This window comes from Cryptotermes secundus, unplaced genomic scaffold (genome assembly GCF_002891405.2).
Source record: "Cryptotermes secundus unplaced genomic scaffold, Csec_1.0 scaffold213, whole genome shotgun sequence".
Taxonomy (NCBI): domain Eukaryota; kingdom Metazoa; phylum Arthropoda; class Insecta; order Blattodea; family Kalotermitidae; genus Cryptotermes; species Cryptotermes secundus.
In genome coordinates, this window is record NW_019731264.1 from 1201722 (window position 1) to 1222739 (window position 21018).

The window sequence follows — 21018 nt, forward strand, 5'->3', positions numbered from 1 at the left end:
TATCTATCTATCTATCTATCTATCTATCTATCTATCTATCTATCTATCTGTCTTCTGCTCTACAGCTCTTTTGTTGAACCCTGGCCGCTTTTTCAGTTTATTAATCCTATGCACATTCGGTAGGTGTCCTTGAACGGGGGATCAGCTCGACGCAAAACCTCTATCTACACATAGGACAACACAAACACTGAACAAATGCACAGAGATATCCATGCCTCGAATTGGATCCGAACCCACTGTCCCATTGTTCGAGAGGGCGAAAACGGTTCATGCCTTCGACCGCGCAGTCACCGTCAGCTGCATTCTCGACTCTGGTCCAGATATATCAATGGAAATATTATAGAATTAGATTATCAACTCACCACGTTTCAGAATAAAATTTGAAAATACAGACCAGTATGTCGTTACAGAATATTGGGATGTGTGGAAAGGAATGATGGATGTGTCTTCTGATTCCAATAACATAAAAATTAATTGTGTTTTTCCGATGTCCCCATTCAATAACAGCTTCACGCGAATCTAGCTGCAGGACGTAAAATTCAATAATTGTTTACGCTGACGTAGTAGCAATGTATTAGTGTTCATATTAACGTTGTTAGCCTAGTAGTAATATCCCATCAATAGCGGAGTTGGAAATTGATAGCAGCGCTGTATTTAGGCGAACTGACATTGTAGGGAATGCAATAACAGTCGATACTAACTTCAGTCTCTTGTTTCTGCCATTTTGTTTTTGCTGTGTGGGTGCTGGTTGTATCACTGTGTCTCAACGCATGGTACACGGACCTATACCGGCCTGCAAATTATTTTTTTTGGTTATATGACAAAGATTGAGAGTGAAGCGTTGGGTGATAAAATTATTAATGAGAAGTGTAGTAGCTGGATTGAAAATTGGCAGGGGAAACCGAAGTACAGGGAGAAAATCATCTTAATTCCACTTTGTCCACCCGAAATCCCATTCATTTTGGCCTGGGATTGAACCCTGGCCGTCCGCAGTGGGAATTTGACGATTAATCACCTGAGTTGTGGTACGGCCGCGACATTTTATTTGGAATCATATTTTTTACAGGAAAGACTAAATTCGCTAACAAGGACTCCATAGTGTAATTCTTTGTAAAGAAAAGTCGAAAATATTACACAACATGTCCTGAGATGACCACTTTCGGAGATACACTTTACCATGAAATGGGGTAACATGCTACTCAGTAGTGTTGTTTTCATCACGAAACAGAGCGCGTTGCTGGGTGTACTCAAGACGCAGTAGGGGTCTGTTGTGAAGGAATGAACGTGGGATAGGCACACAACGGACACTGCGACAGGCACTTAACCCTCTGTACCTGTAACAGCCCAGCTAATACTACTGCGCCTGTATACGCTCTAAGGCTAGGAACACCCGAAGCGACATCGGTCGTACGGAAAAATGTCGTACGATTCTTTTGCCGTACGACCTCTTTTTCACATTAGAGCGACCAGATACATTTCTTTGCTCACCGACTGCCGTACGGTAGATGTCGCATGTCTTCACGTATGAAAGCTAAGACTACACTTTATATTCTACTACTTGATACGACATGAACCGTACGGACGTCGTACGACCACTGTCGCTGTGTGTGTTCCTGGGACGGGAATGCGTTCCGACGATCGGAGCAGCGTCTCCCTGAGACAGGAAGTGTAACGACACACGTGAATGCATGTCGCCCACGGAGTATGCAGACACCAGCCAATGAAGATGCTTTAATTGCAGCCATGGAGAGGCTCATATGGTATCGCAGGAGAATTGGGACTTTTCCATTTCGAGGCTCCTAGATGATCTTCATGATGATTATTGCATACATGTCAACACTCAAAAAGGGCACGTCTCTTCCCGGATGATCTTCCTGTGAATGGTTACAACACACTGTGGATTCGTTCTTTTTCTCTTTAGTATTCTACAGGCAGACGAAGCATGATAGTGTGTTAATAGTCCACAGCAGTTATCCTGGGCACGGGGTAATTCTCATGCTAGTCGCGGACTTTCAGGTGCAGAACACATAAGGGAGCATATTTATGCAATCCCTCCTAGGACAGTCTTAAATCTCGTGGCAATATTTGAGACAAAGATATCAGAATATATGGAACAGGTTGGCGTAGAGGTAATATTTTTCACTCGTATTTGGGATGTGTCGGATTAGTTTCGACCGGGACACCGACCACCATGATTGAGGTTTTCGTGCTTTTCCTCAGTTCCGAAATCACTCCACGGCCGCTCTCTTTAAAATAATTTTTAATTTTTCATTCAACAGTCATTCCATTGCCCGACACTACGATATGACCTAGATACAGAAGGCATAGTAAAATTAACCACCATTACAACGAAAATGTCAGCTATTTAATGTCAATTCACGCCCTTGATGATGACCTCCAGAAAGTCGAAACGTGTAGAAATAACGCAACATAAACTGTAAATATTATACTGGAAAATCTATTTCTTCTAATTAATGCAGTTAAGACTGAATTTCATCTACACTATATTTAATAATACAGTCCTTACCTCAGAGGAAACACATCACATCTCCGCTACGCAGATCAACAGGTTAATGCTGTTTAGGAGAAAGTCTTTGTGTACTACGAGAAATATACGAGACACACAAACACTCACTGTGGGGAGAATACAGATTTTTAGTATTAATTTATCCTCTGGGCTTTAAAGGGCTAATTGCTTTTGACGATAGGTAATGTAAGGTAAAGCTGTCCCTGTAGCAGACAGCAGAGGCTCATAGATTTGTGAGACGTCGAGGCTCCCACATTTTTGTAATGATCGGAAACTGGGTGGCGGTGAGGTCAGCCTAATGCGCCGGCCACTCTCTCTTCCATGGATGATTCCTAGGACTCATTTCTGAGCCGACCCAAGGGTCAAAGTGCGTCATGAAGGATTGGGTCAATTGAAAAAATCCACCACATCGGGAATCGAGCCCGTGACCTTGCGACTTTTAGCATAGTGCCTCAACCAACTACGCTACCGCGCGAACTCGTTTATAATTGACGATTTTAGGATTATTTTTAGTCTAGCTGTACGTCGACCATTCGAGGGGTCCTTTCATAAAGCGTTTCCAAGTTGTTCCTCACAGCTTCACTGAGGCCAGTAACGCAACTAGCCTAAGAGCAAAAGGAGAAAGTCTGTTTTATGGCAAAAACCTGTTTCCCATTCCCCGAAACAAATCGGAGATGTGGACAAACTGCAGTTCGTTCCCCGTGCTGCAGAATATGACATGCGGACGTCAATAACGCCGGAGCAGTCACGTGCCGAAGAGTACAGCTCCCACGTGGCCGCTACTTTCCGGCAGCATCACTGGAGCACCTCCTTCTGGCACTTGTCTCAGACAGAAGTCGTCGCCCATGATACCGTTGGTTCCTTTTCCCTCCCCGTGGGGCCACCGCCTGGTCGTAAACTCCTCTTGACACTCGACTCTTCCTCGTCTGCAGAAGTGTGCATGGCCTACCGGCAATGATGTCCTGGGAGCAATAAAACTTCTTGCGCAAATATATTTCTTTTTCTCCAATTTCTTTTCTGGATTTCTTATCACCAAGCTACTGCTTCTCCTGTCCCTTCTACGTTTTTATTTTGGGTCGCATTGTTTTATTTCATTTCACTTTCTCCTGATCATGTGACCTAGACCTAAATTTCTTTTAAGTTCTTTTATGAATATTAGATCAAAAGCAATTGCAGGATTTGAGGTTTTCACAGCTGTGGCTATGAGGTGTTCTATTTTCTGAGATATAATTCTATTAACTCCGTTGAAAGTCAGTTCACTTTTCGTAGGTCTACATCTCTTCCATCTTCAGGATTGAAGATTAAACCAAGCAAGAAACCACTATGGAGCAGATAACAAGCAAGCCTCTTGAATATTGAAATGGATGCGAAAGAAATTCTTTGTATGTACGTGTGTAGGTTATTGTAATTCCTGTGGCCGCGTTCCATATCCCTATTTAACACATAAGAAAACAAGTTCGTTTACCGCGTATTTACTTAACGCGCCGTTCTGGAGGAATCTAATTTCCGTTCAACGAGTTTTTACTGTATTTATTCGGAACGTTTTTGTGTCTCTGCTATTAGAGAGTCATATTTTAGGTTGTAATAAGATTCAGAGTAAGAATAATCAGTATTTAAACACAGATAAATATAATAAACATGGGGCAAGCGGTAGCGTAGTTGGTTGAGGGACTACGCTACAAGCCGGAAGATCGCGGAATCGAGTCCCAATGAGGTCATTGGAATTTTTTCAATTTACGTAATACTTCCAGCCGCACTATGGCCCTAGAGTCGACTCAGCCTTTAACAAAAATGAATACCAGGAATCTTCCTGGAATGTTCTTGGGGGTAAAGGGCGGCAGGCGCGTAAGGCTGACAACCTTACCGCCATCTATGAGCCGATTGTCTAGAAAATGTGGGAACCTCAACATCTCACAATCCTATGGGTCTCCACGGCCTGTTACAGCGATAGCTTTACCTTTTTACTTTTCTTTCCTAAATATAATAAAGAATATCCACAGAATTTAAGTTTCTTCAGCAAACAAGCGAATTCCATTTTCAAGCAACTAACACAATTTACAGATATTTTCACGCCTATCTCGCTGAATATCAAATTGTATGGAGATTACCTCGAGCCGCAGAGAGTCTGGTCCTTGTTCTGCGCTATCGGACCGTACTCTTCTGTGTTTTTATATACGTGTACTTCCCAACTGCATTGTTTCCTTTCGCCTTTATGAAACGCTGGACAAATAAACGTACGAAATACAGTGGGGATATTCCAGGGTATATCTTTTTATAGTTACGTTTTATAATTTTGGGAAATAAAACTCATTTTCTTGCATATTGTTATGATATTAAAGTCGATTTCATTTAAATTTGTATTTAATTTTGTCATTACCGTGTTTCAGTTGTATTCATTCCTGTCTTGAACTTTCACTTCCATGACATAGCACTTCACAAGCCTCCCAGGTATGGAGCGTTATACAGTGCAGAATGGACTTGAAGAGTGACGGAGGAAGAAAATCACTTAGCAGCTTCAGAACTTTAACTTCACATCTGTTACTGTGATTTACCTTACATCAGTAAGGCTGGAATGGAGAGGGCAGAGAGTGTGCATGGAACAAGTGAGAAATCCTTAATTTTTTATTTATCCTGCGTTACGAGGGAGAGTCAGTTAATAGGTCACAAATTGAAGTAAAACAACTCTAATGGATTTAATAGTTTATATATGAATCACTAGGTAGCAGACGCTCATGCGCATGTTTAGAGGCTGGTTTTAGTAGTCAAAATGGCGACCGTGCTTGGCGATTCTACTACCGAAGAATAGCGTTTTGTTTCAAGTTTCTTTCGACAAAAGGACTCAATGCAAAGGATTTTCATAGAGAAATATTTCCTGTTTACGGTGGGAAGTGTTTTTCGCATAAAGTGGTTCACAACTGGGTCAAATTCTCCCAAAGATGTTTAAATGTCGCAAACAATGCCCGACCAAGTGCGAAAACGGCTGAGACATCAAGCAGAAGACCTCTATGCTGCGGATTTCGAAGCATGGGTAAAGTGATAGGCCAAGCGTGTTGCCATTTGTAGGGAGGTAGGCGTGACGAAATGACGGGTTCTAGTTCGGATGATTGGGTTTATTACCAGCTTTGTTACGCACTCTTTTAATTACACTCATATTAGAGCGCCATCGTATTGCTGATTCCCCATGTGTTTTACATGTCCACCCAACCTCATTCTCCTTGCTTTGATCATCCCAGTACCGTCTTACGAACAAGATTCATTGTAAAGCTCTGCATTAAGCAATGTTCCCATCCTGTGTTATTTTCCTGTTTTCAAACAGCGTTCCCTTCTCCGTAAGTTACAGGCTGGTTCTAGTGCCCACCCAGCCTCCTTCTCAATGGGAGTTCGGGACTCCATCTCCGGGGAAGCAGCGGTGGCCTGAAGACAACCACGCACATCCATCTAGTGCTGATGACAAGAATTCTTCAGCTGTGCCTTTCTCCTTCACAAGCTCACATGGCATAGTACGTAATTATATGACTGAATGCAGGAATAATGTTATTTATAGCTTAGCAAAGGCCTGTAAATTTGAAAGGTAAAATTGTCTCTGTGCTTAATTAATTAAGATTCACTTCATGTGTTCGTATGGGGGAGATGAAGACTGTCGGAAATCGAACCCCGGCTGTTCAGCCTCTAGCTTATCGCTATACTGACTGAACTATCCCGGCTCAAGTGGCACTTATAAATGTAAAATCATGTTTCCGTTTCTATGTTGTTTTATTTGTGTGGAGATATCAAATTTTACTTTCCTTCTTGTGTTTTGATTCGGGTCTACCCATACCTGATTGCTTGAACTAGAGGGCCCAGTTCATGTCCTCTCTAGTATTCGTATTATTTTTTATTGCTAGTGTGGTGGGACTAAGTCCCTTGTACTGCGGCCACTTCTGGCCTATTGTACCAGCCCCAGATGATACGTGAGGGTGATTGTGGAGCAATTGGTGGAACGAAGATTGGCAAGGGAAACCGAAGCACTCGGNTGTCCTAGTGCCACTTTGTCTACCACAAATCCTACTTGACCAGACTCGGGATCGAACCCGGGCCGCCGCGGTGGGAAGACAGCGACTAACCTCTTGAGTTATGGGGCGGCCCTATATTCGTATTAAGTTAACGATCAAGATTGTTTACTTTCCCTTGCAGTTCCTTCTGAGGGATATGTTGGTACTGCAAGATCACTTGAATCTATAGTTGACCGTTTTCAAAAGACTGGAGTTTGCTTCAAGGTACCGAACTCAATTTTTTGTGATTTCCTAAACCCTAGAAGTTTTCTTCTTAAAGATTCGTTTGTTGATATAAAGCGAAAGCTACTGGAGCCTCGCATCGACATGAACTATTGCTTCTTTACCCCCACAAGGATGAAGCAGCCCAGTTGGGCGGGACCGCACAGCAGGAAACCATTGACTGGTGTATGGTGTATTCGAGTATGTAGACCTCAGGAAATAATCTTATATAGTTATTCCGTTAACAGTCAAGTTCCTTCCGTCAAATGTGACACTTTTTTAAGTTTTCCACCTCGTCAGCACCTGCCTTACATGTTTCGGCTCACCACGGAGCCATCATCAGAGGCATTTATAGTAGAAAAAGAAATCACCAACACACAAAACTTCACTTTGTCCAAGATAGCCACGTTCCAGTTAATTAAAATAATTACAAATAGTTAAAATTACCCAGAATGTCGGTTCACTAAAAGTTTTTCACACACCACAGTAGCTTCCTTATTTGATTCGTCGTTAATTCTGTAAAATTATGTTTCGTTATTTGAAGTAAGAATTCTTAAAATCTCTAGAATTCTTTCCCGCTTGGCCCAGTCTTTTTGCTTCGGGATGTTGTTAACGTGTGTTGTCTGTCGGTAGTTGATGTTGCTTGTCTGTGTGTTGTGATGCTTGCGAAACATGTAAGGCAGGTGCTGACGAGGTGGAAAGACCTTAAAAATAGTTATTCCGTATTTGTATAACAACAATATTCCAGCTGAAGAGAGGTTATTTCTCATGTTATTCTAGTCATATGAAACAAAACTGGGGCATGTTGTAGCGCAGGTGGTTGAGTCTCTATGTTTCAAGCCGGAAAGTCCCGGGTTCTTTTCCTGATGAAGTCATTGAATTTTTCAATTGACCTAAGCCTATAAGAGAAATGAGTACCAGGAATCTTCCTGGTGGAGTAAAGGGCGACCGAAGCGTAAGGCTGACAACCTTACCGCCATCTGTGAGCCGACTGTCTAGAAAAAATGTGGAGGCTCGACGTCTCACAACCCTATGGGCTTTTACTGCCTGTTACAGGGATAGCTTTAATTTTTTTTTGTATAAAATAAAATTCCTTCAAATGCGCTGTGAAGAATCTTATGAATACGAACCGGTGAAGACTTGGAAAGAGGTGATCGTGACATGTTTCGAGATACAGTCCCGGAACTCGCCTGGAGAGTCGGAGGAAAACCACTAACATAGGGTAAGAGGTATCGTGCCTGAGATTCAAATTGAGTGGATATTTCAAATGTGTCATTCTCTAAATTCTGAGTCCTGATCTCCAAAAGTAAACCGTCGAGTTCTCAAGGATTATTAAATTACATTTTATCCCTCACAGTTTCGACAAATCGGTAATTGGTAACATAAGTGTTTTCAGAAAATGTAGCTGAAGTATTTCCCAAAATTTCCTTCACTCAAAATTCAATTTTCTACTTTGGTGTAAATATAGAGATGTCGCAAAGATGTTTAGATTGATATTACCACCGTACAGCCTGATACTTTCCTTCAGCAATGTGCAGAACTGTACTTTTGCCCATCGGCAGAGATGCAGTGTCGCGTATATTTATGTACTGGTTCAGCAGACTTTGGTGCAACGAATGAGAATTCCTGCCTTAATTCATTTCAGAACCTAAACCCTCAACCTAAGATTTATAAAACAAAAAATGAAACAGGAGGAGAATAGAAAGAAAATCGAAAGTTATGATATGAAGGAATATAAGCGAAAGAATGACAAAAAAAAAGAACAAAAAAAAACTTAAAGTAAATCTATCCTTGTAACAGTGTATGGAGGTCCATAGGGTTGTGAGCTATCGAGTCTAACATATTTTCTCTAGACAATCTGCTCACACATGACGGTGAGGTTTTCAGCCTTACGCGCCGGCTACCCTTTGCCCCCAGGAAGATTCTTGTTACCCATTTCTGTTAGAGGCTGAGTCGACTCAAGGATTAGTTAAATTGAAAAATCCAGTGACTACATCGGGAATCGAATCCATAACCTCCCTACCCTGTACTCTTAGCATATTACCTCAACCAACTACACTACCGCTTGCCCCTAAGAAGAAAACAATTATTAAATTTATAGCGTAGTCAAATTCGGGCTCTGAACCCCTTTGTCTCGACCTCTATTACCTACCTGCTTTATTCTAACAGCAATTTCGAAAGCCAATCATTGAGAATTTCTCTTGAAGGGTGTAGTTTCATGTTTAAGTCCAAGGCAGGATTGCAGTGCAAGACACAAAAACTTGACGTCTGCAGTTCATGAACCTGAATTTAAATAACGTTGTCCTAAGGGATAGTTTTGAAAGCCGTAATAAACTTACGTAAGGTAAATCATGGATACTGGATACTCCTACCTTTATATAGGTTATAAATATCAAAAGTTTTCTGTGTTATCTGCTTGCCCAAACTTTAGTATGTTTTTGCAAGCATGAAACTCGAATGTCGCACGTTCACTTTCACAATCCATAACATTATAAGGGTTACCTTCCTTGCAAACCCGAGGGATATAAATGTCGTGGAAGAAACTTTGCCAATCGGGAACAGGCATGTTTGAAATTTATTGCTGCAAGTCTGCCGGATCAACTGTTTGACTGTTGTAATGCCACAGCTGGGTGGTCGCCACGGGGCAGTCCTGCTTATAGTGATATATTAGTCGCCGCTACTCGGAAAGTTCTCACATTGTGAACTTCAAAATATTTATGTGTACATGTTGTTCCAAAATATATGCACTTGGAGACATCAGCTCTATACCCCATGACTGGCTGCATGCCAGAAGGGCCTGACTCGACCTCGGAAAATAAAACTATTCTTTTGTAATATCTGTCTTAATATTATCTTTTTGTCAACGCCCAGCCATATGAAGAAGTCGCCTCCCTCTTACTATCTCGAGCACAGCTTTATGTTTTGGCGTATAGAACCATCTAGCGTATAGCGCGGCCGTCGCGTAAGGCTAACAACTTCACCGCCATCTTTGAGCAGATTGTCTAGAAAATGTGGGAGCTCCGATGTCTCACAACCTATAGGCCTTCACGGCTTGTTACAGGGAAAGATTTACCTTTTATCTTTTGCCGGGACTCGAACCCATTGCCGTTGCTACGTTTAAATAATATAAGTCTATATCCAAGGATAACGTACAGTGCAGCGCACACGTTACGGACTCGATTTTGTGCAGGTGATTATAGCATCCAGTTCTTCTGACACAAGTAGTTGGTGCAGCAGTAAAACTCTAGCCTTATACGCGGAACGTGCTTGATTCGAATCTCCACCAGGAGACAGTAATATTTTTTATCATATATTTTCAAGTGACTCTAGTCAGATTCCGAGATGATACCTCAGTTGGGTTAGGACCGCTTCCTTCTAAATCCTTTCCAAGTTGGTAATTAACAATTTTGCCATTCTACACTCTGCGGACTTTGATGTCGAGAGTTTCGTTCAGGAGACAAAAATAGGCCTACTGGGGTCGGATATTTTGTTGCTTGCAATTGTAAATACTGTCACGTGTGTGACTATAGACAAGGTTTAGATTGGTAATTTGATTTATTGACCACTTACAAATATTAACTAGTGCAATTAACTATAGCGCTATCGTTAATTCAACCACTCTGTAGTTCACTACAGCACGCACTGAGTCCTCTTAGTCTGCTGTGTCTTCACCAGTCGTTACCTGGTAACGACTTTCGAGGCTTCCGTCTTCACGTCCTTTTTGGTAGGCGAATGTCTCACAACTAACTCCTACTTTTATAACTGCTGCCTCGAGACCCTAAACTCTCAGCTAAGTCACCCATTAACCAATTTATTTCAATCCATGGCACTCATGTAGCCTCGACACGGACAGCATAGAAAACACCTCTGCCACCAGTTCCTGTATTGTTGCGTCACGTAGCTGTCACACGGACCGCTTCCCAGTTAGTCCATTGGTGCGTGACAGAATCTGATGCATAGAAATGGGCGTGGCTTACAGAATCATTGCTTAGCAACGGGTCTGCATGCTACAGTGTGTTAGACATATTAATGTTTTCATATATCGAGAATGTAATTATATTTTACATTGATAGGTACTCGTATGCTTATAAACTTACGTGTAAATGTAAATAAACTTAACTGACTTATCGTTTATGTTTTGTCCTTCTTTCGTCATTTTGCTGCTGTTGTTTTGTATTGTTTCTAACTCTGTAAATAAATGAAGAATTAAATTAATTTTTTTTTGTCATTTTTCGGAAGAAATTTTTATTTACGCATAGATTTTGTGCGTTCTCTGTATTCGTAATTTGTATGTGATTGTAATTTTTTGGCGTAAATAATCCGATATTTGTGTCAAATTTCATATTACTGCCTCCGATTGTCCGTTACTTATCTTTTTCAGATTCAAAGAAAAATTAACTTTTTTTTTTCGCATGGACACAATCTTGTTTTTGTGTACTTTTAGTGTAGTACACAAATTATCTTAGTAGTTGCTTGTGTGTTTTTAAAAAATATAATAGTACATAATCTGAACACTCTGTATTATTAAGTCGAGTATTTTCTTCTTTGCTTCACAACTTCGCTCTTCCTGCACTGTGTAATTCTAATTGCAGAGAATTTAAAAGTACATCAATAAGATGGCCTCCAACATCGCGACTTTCCTATAGAGGATCTTTAAGAGTCGGTAAATTACGAAGATGTGGACACATCCATGGTGAGCTGACGCTCCTACTTGCCTTCTCTGAGAAATAGGAGTATATTAAAACGCCCAGATTTGACTACGGATTCGCCAACGCTGAGACATTTCGTTTCTTAGAGACTTAGGCGTTCTTTCTCATACTTCATTCAACAGCGCAATTTCGTTTATATCTTTCTATGTTGCCACCTATTCATGTTGAAACTTTATATAAAAAATATTTTTATTGTAAAAACTTTACTCCTTCTACTTATTTTATACTTTTTTCTCTCTATAAAGATTCTTTGTGTATATTTTTAGCTGTAAATTCACATAAAAACCTCTTCTTTTGAAATAAAAAATACGAAAGTTACGAGTTGAAGCAACTGGGAAAGCAGGCCGTGTCTTCGCAAGCCTTTCCAAACTACTCCAGCCTCTCTTACTTATTCACATTCCTTGCCATGATCCACATTCAAGAATGACTCCAACATTGCCTTAAGTCCTGCCTATATATTGTATATTATCACGTGTTACAGTTACTATAGAACGTGTTTTGGTTTGGAGATTGAATTTATTGGCCACTTTAACATACAACTCGTGACTAAACTTGATTATAGCACCATCGCTGATTTCCACACTAGGGCACACAGATTAGTGTTGTCGTTTTGTTACAGTTCCCCCCTAGTCGTTCCCTGGTAACGGTTTCTAACAGTTGAGATTCTTCAATTCCACAGACATAGTCTTTTCTCTTCTCAGATTTCCTTAAATATGGCCTGTGCTTCAGCTGAGTAACTCCCAGAATGGCGGACATACCAACTTCCTAGTCTTCTCTTCGCAGACTGACTTTCAAGTGACTAAGCTCAGACTCATACTTAAGGATACGTTACGAACAACGGTCAGTCAGCCAGTCTTTTTGGGAATAAAGCACCCATCTGGGGCTTAAGACAGGATCTTTATTACTGTCAGACAGTTGCAGGCTTGTTGACGTGGGGCGCTCTCTCTGACGAGACGACGGGACTGTTCTTTGCCAGTGACTAAGCTCTAAACACACCATGTAGAAAACAGCTCTTCTATTCTCGTAGTTCAACTGCTGCTGCAGAGACTTATTTGCGGTGATGTTGCGTATCAACAGCCGCGGCGCTGACTACAGAAAACACCGCTTCCAACAGGTCATCTGTTGTTTCGTGTTGATGTGTTGCCGTGGGAACCTGTTTGTTTGTGTTCGCTACGTAGTAACGGGTCTATACGCCACAGTATTTACTTGTATGTATATATTTTCCTATACTTAAGATTTACCCGCCTCTATATTTGTTTGGTAGCCTCAAATTCTTTTTTTGGAAAGCCGGAAATAATCAGTTTAAACTATAGAAGGATTCAGGATGTTTATTTGACAGTGTTGGCTTGATCCAGCTGTTAGACTTGACGGCCGAAAATTCGGAATGCAAATCCAGGCTGGGTCAAGAGATTCTTTTCGTCACTGCAGCGTCCAGACCTGCTGCTGGGCTCACCCAGCCTCCTAGCTAACAGTTATCGGAGGTTGTGTTTACAGTAGTAAAGGAGCTAAAGTGTGGGATTGACCATTCTCTTCCATCTAATGCCTTTGTTAATTACTGGAGCTGTACCTCCAATACACCAAACGTCTTCATGGCGTTGTTCTTGATTAAGCACAGGAACTACTTTACCTTCATTATTGAAAGATGTATACGACGCTAGTACATAGGTGATTATGAAGTTCGGGAAAATCCCGACATTTCGGAGGAATATTTTCGAAATACATCGCTTTACAACCCATAAGACCGTCCCCTCTGACGTTTCGCACGTTACCAAACACGACCTAAATATAAATTTATAATAATAATGTTTGATCGAGTTATTTCTTGCATAACAAAAGACGAATTCAAATACTTAAGGAGACATGATTGCAAAGCATCTGATATGTGAAGAACGGTACGTAATATCACTTGCTACGAGTAGACACGGGACTATCGACTGGAACAAACTGAGTAGGTTGCACCTGGAGACGGAGACAGAATCCAGTCTCCGAAACGTCGCGTCTTAAATAAAAACAGAACGATGGATTAATGTCCAGAAAAACAATAATTATATTAATATATCTTCGTCACAAAGATCTTACTACACACGGAGTTTGGATCGGTAATTTGAACCCTTATATAACAGTTTCAAGGTTCTACGCACTCTACTGATTACTCTAATGCACCATACATACAGTCTTATATGTTTTCGCCAGTCGTTGCCTGGTGACGGATCCTAGCAATGGAGTTTCCTCTGCTTCCGTGCTCACGTAGTCTCTTAACTAACTCATGGCGGTAACTGAATCCGGTGCTCTCAGTTTCCTCTGCTAATATTTTTTGTAGAGACGACGTAATCGGAGCCAAGAACGCTCTCCGTATTCATATTTTGATATTTTGTAATTGTTAATACTACACGCATTACTGTTATTATATGTGTATATGTTTGTATGAATATACAATTATTCTTTCACGCCGCACAATGGCATAACCATTGCAATTGAACTTATTTTATTTTTCTCATCTGTTAATGATAGCTTCTTTTTGCGGATGCATTATTATTATTATTATACGTATTAAGAGAAATCGTCTCGATGCTTTCTTTCTTACTCAAGTTGACTTTCGCTTCAAATTCTGCCCTTCCGTTTTGGAAACTGTTAGCCTCCGAGTTCCTGCTCGGTATGTCAGAGACTGCATTGTTCAGTGTTGCTCCTCATCTAAAAATTGTCCCTCTGCTAGATGTGCAGCAGTTGCTAATGTTGTTTGGAGGGATGTTGACGTGTTCTGAGCCAGGAACGTAATCCTTAATCGTTTTTATGATAGTCTATAATTGTTAGTATTATTATTGGCACGTACATAAACTAGAATTGAATTGAATTATTATTATTCTTTCTAAATATTTATACTTTACGTTTTTCAATTCTCAAAAGTAACTCAGACTTGTGTTAATTAACTTATTATTATTATTATTATTATTATTATTATTATGTCTTTGTTTTTTACTTCTCTGCATTAATGCGTTTTTCTTCCATTGCTTACCTTTCATTTGTCTTCGACTTTATATTGTGTTTGTCCATAAAGTAATTACTTTTATCTACATTGTGCTGTGTCTGTAATTGACCTTGTGGCTGTTGGCTCGGCACATTAATAATAAATATTTAAATTGAATTATATAAACTTCCTTATTTTGCGTTTCGTTTCTACTTTTTTTGTTTCTTTCTACGTAATCTTTCAGACTTTATAATTTTCTCTGGGCTGTTAAGTTTGCATGTAAATAAACAAGAATTGAATTTAATTGAATTATTATCATAATTTGTATTATTTATGGCTATTATTGCTTGCATGAAATGTACGTAATAAATTCATAATTGTGCTATAGAATCGGTCTCTCCGAATGTTATATCTCACCCGGATTTAAGTTAAATTTTGTATTGGGAGTTGATAATAAAAGTTTTTTGGCGAATTTGTTTTGTATTGGTTTGCTGTGACATCTGCATTGCACGTAGCGAAGTAAACTTTGTAGATTTTTTTCAGAAACGGCTTGACATGCAGTATGATCACACAATGTGACCTGTAGCTTTATTTGGAGAATTTTCCGATGATTGACGAACCAGGATACAAATAATTCTGTCTCCGTACATTCTACCCCTCGCAGTGAAATTAACTTTCAAGCAACTGTTCCACTGATTTTGTGCTATTGATTGTATTTACTGATTTCAGCTTACATGATTCACTCTTGACGCTGATTTTCCCTGGGTCTTTGCAATATGTGAATGTGTGCAGCATTCCGACGTTTCGATGATACATGTCGACTCCATCTTCTGGACCTAAGTGTGTAGTGTGAATGAATTTTATTGCTCTCTCCTGTTAACGTTAACTTTAATTTTACTTGGAATTATTATTAATCTATTCTCATTATGTAGACTCTTAAATTTTGTATCTGTTTTTCTAATTATTTTTATGTAATTCTAATTTAGAAAGCAGTCTTCTGGGATTTGGCACCGTGTATANTACTCATGCCAACCTTGTAATTGGCCTCTGTGCTGTTAAGTTGCACGTAAATAAACATGAATTGAATTGAATGGAATTAGGATGTTGAGCTGCCACACGAATAAATAAGAATTAATTGTTATTATTAACTTCTATGTTTGTATGAATGCGTATTGTCCTTTCTCACCACATAAGTTAACAACCATTCAAAATGTACTTATTTTATTTTCCTCGCCTGTCAATGCTAACTTTGATTTTTCTGGAATTATTATGAATTTATTGGCCTTGTATAGACTGTCGTATTTTGTACTTTGTTCTTTAATTATTTTTGTGTATTTCTATGTGCTGATAAGTTCGCCCGTAAATAAACACGAACTGAATTATTATTATTGTGTTGTGTTTTTCCAGTACGTAACTACTTTTATCTGCACTGTGTTGTGTCTGTAATTGGCCTTGTGGCTGTTGACTCAGCACAAAAATAATAAATTATTATTATTATTATTATTATTATTAGTAGTAGTAGTAGTAGTAGTAGTAGTAGTACGTTGTGCCTAAAAGAAGACACTTTCAAGAAACGAAAAATTTGTATTTACGAACATTGTAATGGCTAATAAATTTCGACTCCAGATTTATTTAACGATATATCTTACGCAAAAATAAATTCACCTTACGAAAATTCAATTTAGTCATTTCAAAGAACGCAATATGTTCGTAAGTTGGAGTTCTCATGTGTTACCTTTCTTGCTGAGATGTTGAAGATATGTACATGACGAATACTACTGCCATTTGGGATGTGACGCCGTGTAACCTGGTAGACGTTTATTGACGTTTCGGAAGAACTTTCTACCTCCATCTTCAGGCTACATGTAGTCACGTCCCAGAAGCCGGTACCCTTTATGATCACTATCGTGAGTGGTCTAAATCTCACATGATATGTCAAATTTATTTGTACCTGAAAGGTTTATTAACAGAAGTGTCCCTTATCAAGAGTCTGTTAAATCGTATCCTTTCACTTACCTCCAGTTCAATATTTTAAGCCCAATCTATGCTTTGTTATTTCGAGTGGACTCTTTCGATCAGTTTTCAGACTAAAATTATATATGCAGTTCTTGTTTCCTTAAACATGCTATGTGTCACCTAAATTTCATCATTTTAGTGTTATATATAAGTTTCAGGGGCGTGACCATGGACGGAGTTTGGATTGGTGAAATGATTTATTGACCTCTTGGCAAAGGGACATACACTAGGCCCTCTGTCAGAAGAAGGCAGGCTCTGTTGAAATTAAACAGAGACCAACGAAGACGAGTGATAGGTCTACACTGTCACCTAAAAGGGACACCTTTTCAAACTGGGATTGACAGGTGACCCCACTTGCGAAATGTGCCTAAAAGAAGACGAATCAGCCACACACACCCTATGTGATTGTGTGGATATAGCTACTTTAAGATTTCGTCACCTGGGCCAGTTCTTTATGGAACCAAGCGACTACTATGACGCCCCTATAAACAAATTCCTACATTTCATTCAAAGTGTAGGATCGATGAAGAGTTAATCAAAGGGGAAGCACAATAGATTGTTCAAGGTCGCGGTGCAAGGGCCGGATTATTATGGCTCACCCCTCATACATTCATTATTTATCACTTACAAACGCGAAGCGGAACTCATATTACGGTGCACAGAGATATTGGGTTTTTGGACTTTATCCATCGTCCTGGTTTTAAGATAACTAAGAAAAACACGACGTTTCGGAAACTGCATCTGTTTCCGTCCTCAAGTGAGGGAAAACACCTATTATGTTGGGTCCCTTAGAAAGAGCTAGCCTCAATCACTGGACAACCGATATCCCAAAACACAAAGGTTATAAACATCTGAGACCAGGCCTGAAACGACTAACGATTAACTCGAAAAATATATCAGGGTAGTCCACCGGCCATAACCTAATTACAAGTCATAAAGGCGTCAGAACTTGGACCAACTTGCTTGGTTCATTCCATCAGAGTAGCTGAAGAAGGCCACAAATGCTCTATCAGTCTTTCATTTCCGCCGGTGAAAATGCGAACCGGATATCTTCTGAATACAAATCTATAGTAGAGTATCACGTGAAGCAACTTGTTCTATGTCTGTTTTCTAAAGGAACAAGACATAATACAAATCAGAAACCCTACTTCTTGAGTCAATTTGCTCACTTCAGAGAGCACCATAATTCTTTTAATTCGTCTGTCACTTGCTTTTCATGCAATTCCTTTCGAGGCTTTTAGCTACGAAAAGGGACGTTAAGTTCACGATGGAAGTTTATTTAGTCTCTCTCACCTCTTGGCTTAATAAAGTTCAGTAAATAAGAAAATAAATGAAAACATGGAACAGGGGAGAATTTTTTATAATTCTAAATGACAAATAATTAATTAGGCGAAGGTAATTATCACCATTTGTTACGGGTGAATGTCCCAGACCAGTACGATTGAAGATAAAACTCTGTGATTTCATTCATTCATAAAACTTATTTTCGGATCCGTTGACATTTCGAGTTGGAAGCTAATGAGGTTCTTAAATTGTCTTTTGTATATGCACAATTCGCAACCAACTGCATGTTTACGTCTGACTTCAGCAGCGTTCAGAAGGCCAGGAAAGTGTAATTAGGAAACAACGAAAAATATAAGCAACTCTATGGTGCAGGATTTCCTTCCCACATTTGGTGGTCATTACAGTGAACAAAATAAGGGCTATTCCAATTTATGGTCCTTGTTTCCGTCTATAGGCCACGGAAACCCCGACAATAATTTAGAATCGCCCTGTATTACGGCCCCCGAAGAATGGGCAACTTACGAGTATAACCCAGATAAAGAGACAGATGTACAAATACATAAGAAGCCTTTAAGGCCGTGGGATATGACGCCATGTAAGCTGCGGGTTGATCAGTCTGTTGATGTTGATAGTTGCGGTAAGAGGTAAAGTTGTCCCTGTGCTTAATTAATTAAGCAATACGCCCTGAAGGCGTATGGGGGAGAGGATGTATAGATTCTAATTTTCTTGACCTTGGCACTAGCTGGAGGTGAATGGTCGGCTTGACGCCCCGGCCGCTTTACCCCCAGCGAAGAACCCCCGATACCCATTGGATAGGTAGGAAGTTCGGTGGATTCCAGAGCAGGTATGGATGACGCGGAGAAAATTCTTGACCATACCGGGACTCAAAACTCCGACTCTTCGGCCGTCCAGCCCGTAGCCATACCGACTGCGCTATCCTGGCTCCTCATAGTGAGGAGGTGATGACTAATACCAGGACAAAATCATCAGTATCACGATGGACGCCATCACAATTACCAACATAACCACGAACATTTCCACGACAATTGTTTGCACCATCACCACAACAATACCACCACGGGCACAACGAGCACTATCAGCACTAACACCACGGTTACCAAATTCAGAAATTCTATTACAGTCACCATGACAGTCATTGTCACTGTGAACATAATCTTATTCAGTAGATGACCGTTACCAGGACCATCACAGTGCACCAAATGAACGTCGCATTCACCAAGAAAATCATTACGATAAGCACGAATATCAAAATCACTATCTTCTTCACAACCATCTTAATCAGTATCACCCATACAATACCAAGAGCAAGTCATCACCAGACAGTCTTCAACTTTACGGCCTTCACGGTCACAAGTACCACTATCAGAATCACATTACCATCAGCATCATCACATATGTCATCACCATCATTGTACCCATTACTATGAAACTAAGCACCATCACCATGACCATCATCAAAGCAACGATGTCTTTTTTTATTGCTAGTGGGGTGGGACTATGTCCCTTGCACTGCGGTCACTTCTGGCCTATTGTACCAGCCCCAGATGATAGGTGAGGGTGAGTGTGGAGCAATTGGTGGAATGAAGATTGGCAGGGGAAACGGAAGTACTCGGAGAAAACCTGCCCCACCGCCACTTTGTCCACCACAAATCCCAAATGTTAAGGTCTTCGTAACCACTGTGATGTTGGTTATGACGATTTCGTAGTGGTCGTGTATAGGTTGCAATCATAACACGACCGTCAAGATTATCAACACAGTCACTCTCATCACCGTGATCGCTATCATCACAACGATAATCATCATCACAATATCAATACAATCACTATATCACCACGACTAAAATAATGCAATGTACATCCAGGGACTCTCATAACCATTACCACTGTCTCTGTCAGTCACCATGATAACCATCACCATCCCAGAAGTCAGTGCTGTGATTCCATAATCATCTCTTGTCCCATGACCACCATCAAAAGCATCATCGGTGCCAAATACAACACCAGTAATAGCATTGCCCCAAACCACGACCATCATCAGGACAATCTTCATCATTACTCAAGTATCACCGGTAAATTCAGTAAGGACGCCATAAATGCCTCTTACAGTATTACCATATGCACCTATCATAAGGGATCATTCACTATCATCATGATCACTACCACCACAGCTACATCCACTACCATGTTCAAAATCAACACTGACATTTCCTTCATCAATCTCACCACCATAATCGCTAGAATGAGAAACCCCGTCATATGATCATCAACCTCAATACCAACAATATCATTACACCTATTATCACCATCACCCCAAAACATTATGAACAGTATACAATTACTTTCACACATAACCACGACTACTATGACAAGAACACCGCACATATCACTATCACCACGAGTTTCATCACCAGCGCCATGAAGACTTATGGAAGAGTAAAGTCCTTGTCCTCAGCAGTAGATAAAGGTGAGTGGGGTTCCTCACTTCCTGGCCGCTTTAGCCCCCCCCCAGAACCCATTTTAAAGGAGGTTGGGTGAGCCCCAGAAACGGTCTGGACACTATGCGACCTTGTTGGGAATCACACCCTGGCCTTCTAACCCGTCACTATACCGACTCAGCCATCCTGGCTGCTTTGCAGTCGGTCTATAGTGAACATACGTATATTGCAAACTGAAGAAGGCACAAAAGTCAGTGTTACATTAATATGATTTTTCTGGAATTATATCCGAAGATGTAGTTTAAGAGAAAGATAAAATAAATTTCTGTGGTGCTGGTGGTAAGACATCAGCTTAGTGTTCAGAAGGTCCCCGGTTCAAAACCAGTAGGATTTTTTGTGAAAGAAAAATGAAAGGAAGAAATTAGTAAAGAAGACCAACAGCAGAAGAAGTGAAGAGGGAAGAACCAGGGCGAGGTAAGATTTTTGGGGTCGCTCATTAGAACACTCGCCTAAGCGGGTATATGCTTTTGCTAAAATCCGCAAGGGATTATGGATGCGTGGGCCCACCTCCGTCCCCAACAACCCTCCCACCCTGAGGGGTCACTCGGCTATAATCACTTGAGACCAAGCTCGAGTTAACAAAAAATATGAATCAAAAATATAGCGCCATCTGTTGAACACTACTCCACAGATTGCGAAGCGTGGGACCGTACCCACGACCGCTCTTGGCGTCACGCAGAAAGTTAACTTGAGACCAAACTAAATCAGTGAGCGTTAAGAAAATATGAAATAAAACTGCAGCGCCATC

General features: G+C 40.4%; 1 long non-coding RNA gene across 1 annotated transcript; it reads left to right on the plus strand.

Annotated features, from left to right (window-relative positions):
- The first annotated feature begins 4530 nt into the window (after positions 1 to 4530).
- Positions 4531 to 15384, plus strand: LOC117282498. The gene is made up of 3 exons (XR_004513252.1): positions 4531 to 5130; positions 5868 to 6027; positions 15184 to 15384. It is a non-coding gene; the product is annotated as an uncharacterized LOC117282498 (long non-coding RNA).
- Positions 15385 to 21018: the final 5634 nt, after the last annotated feature.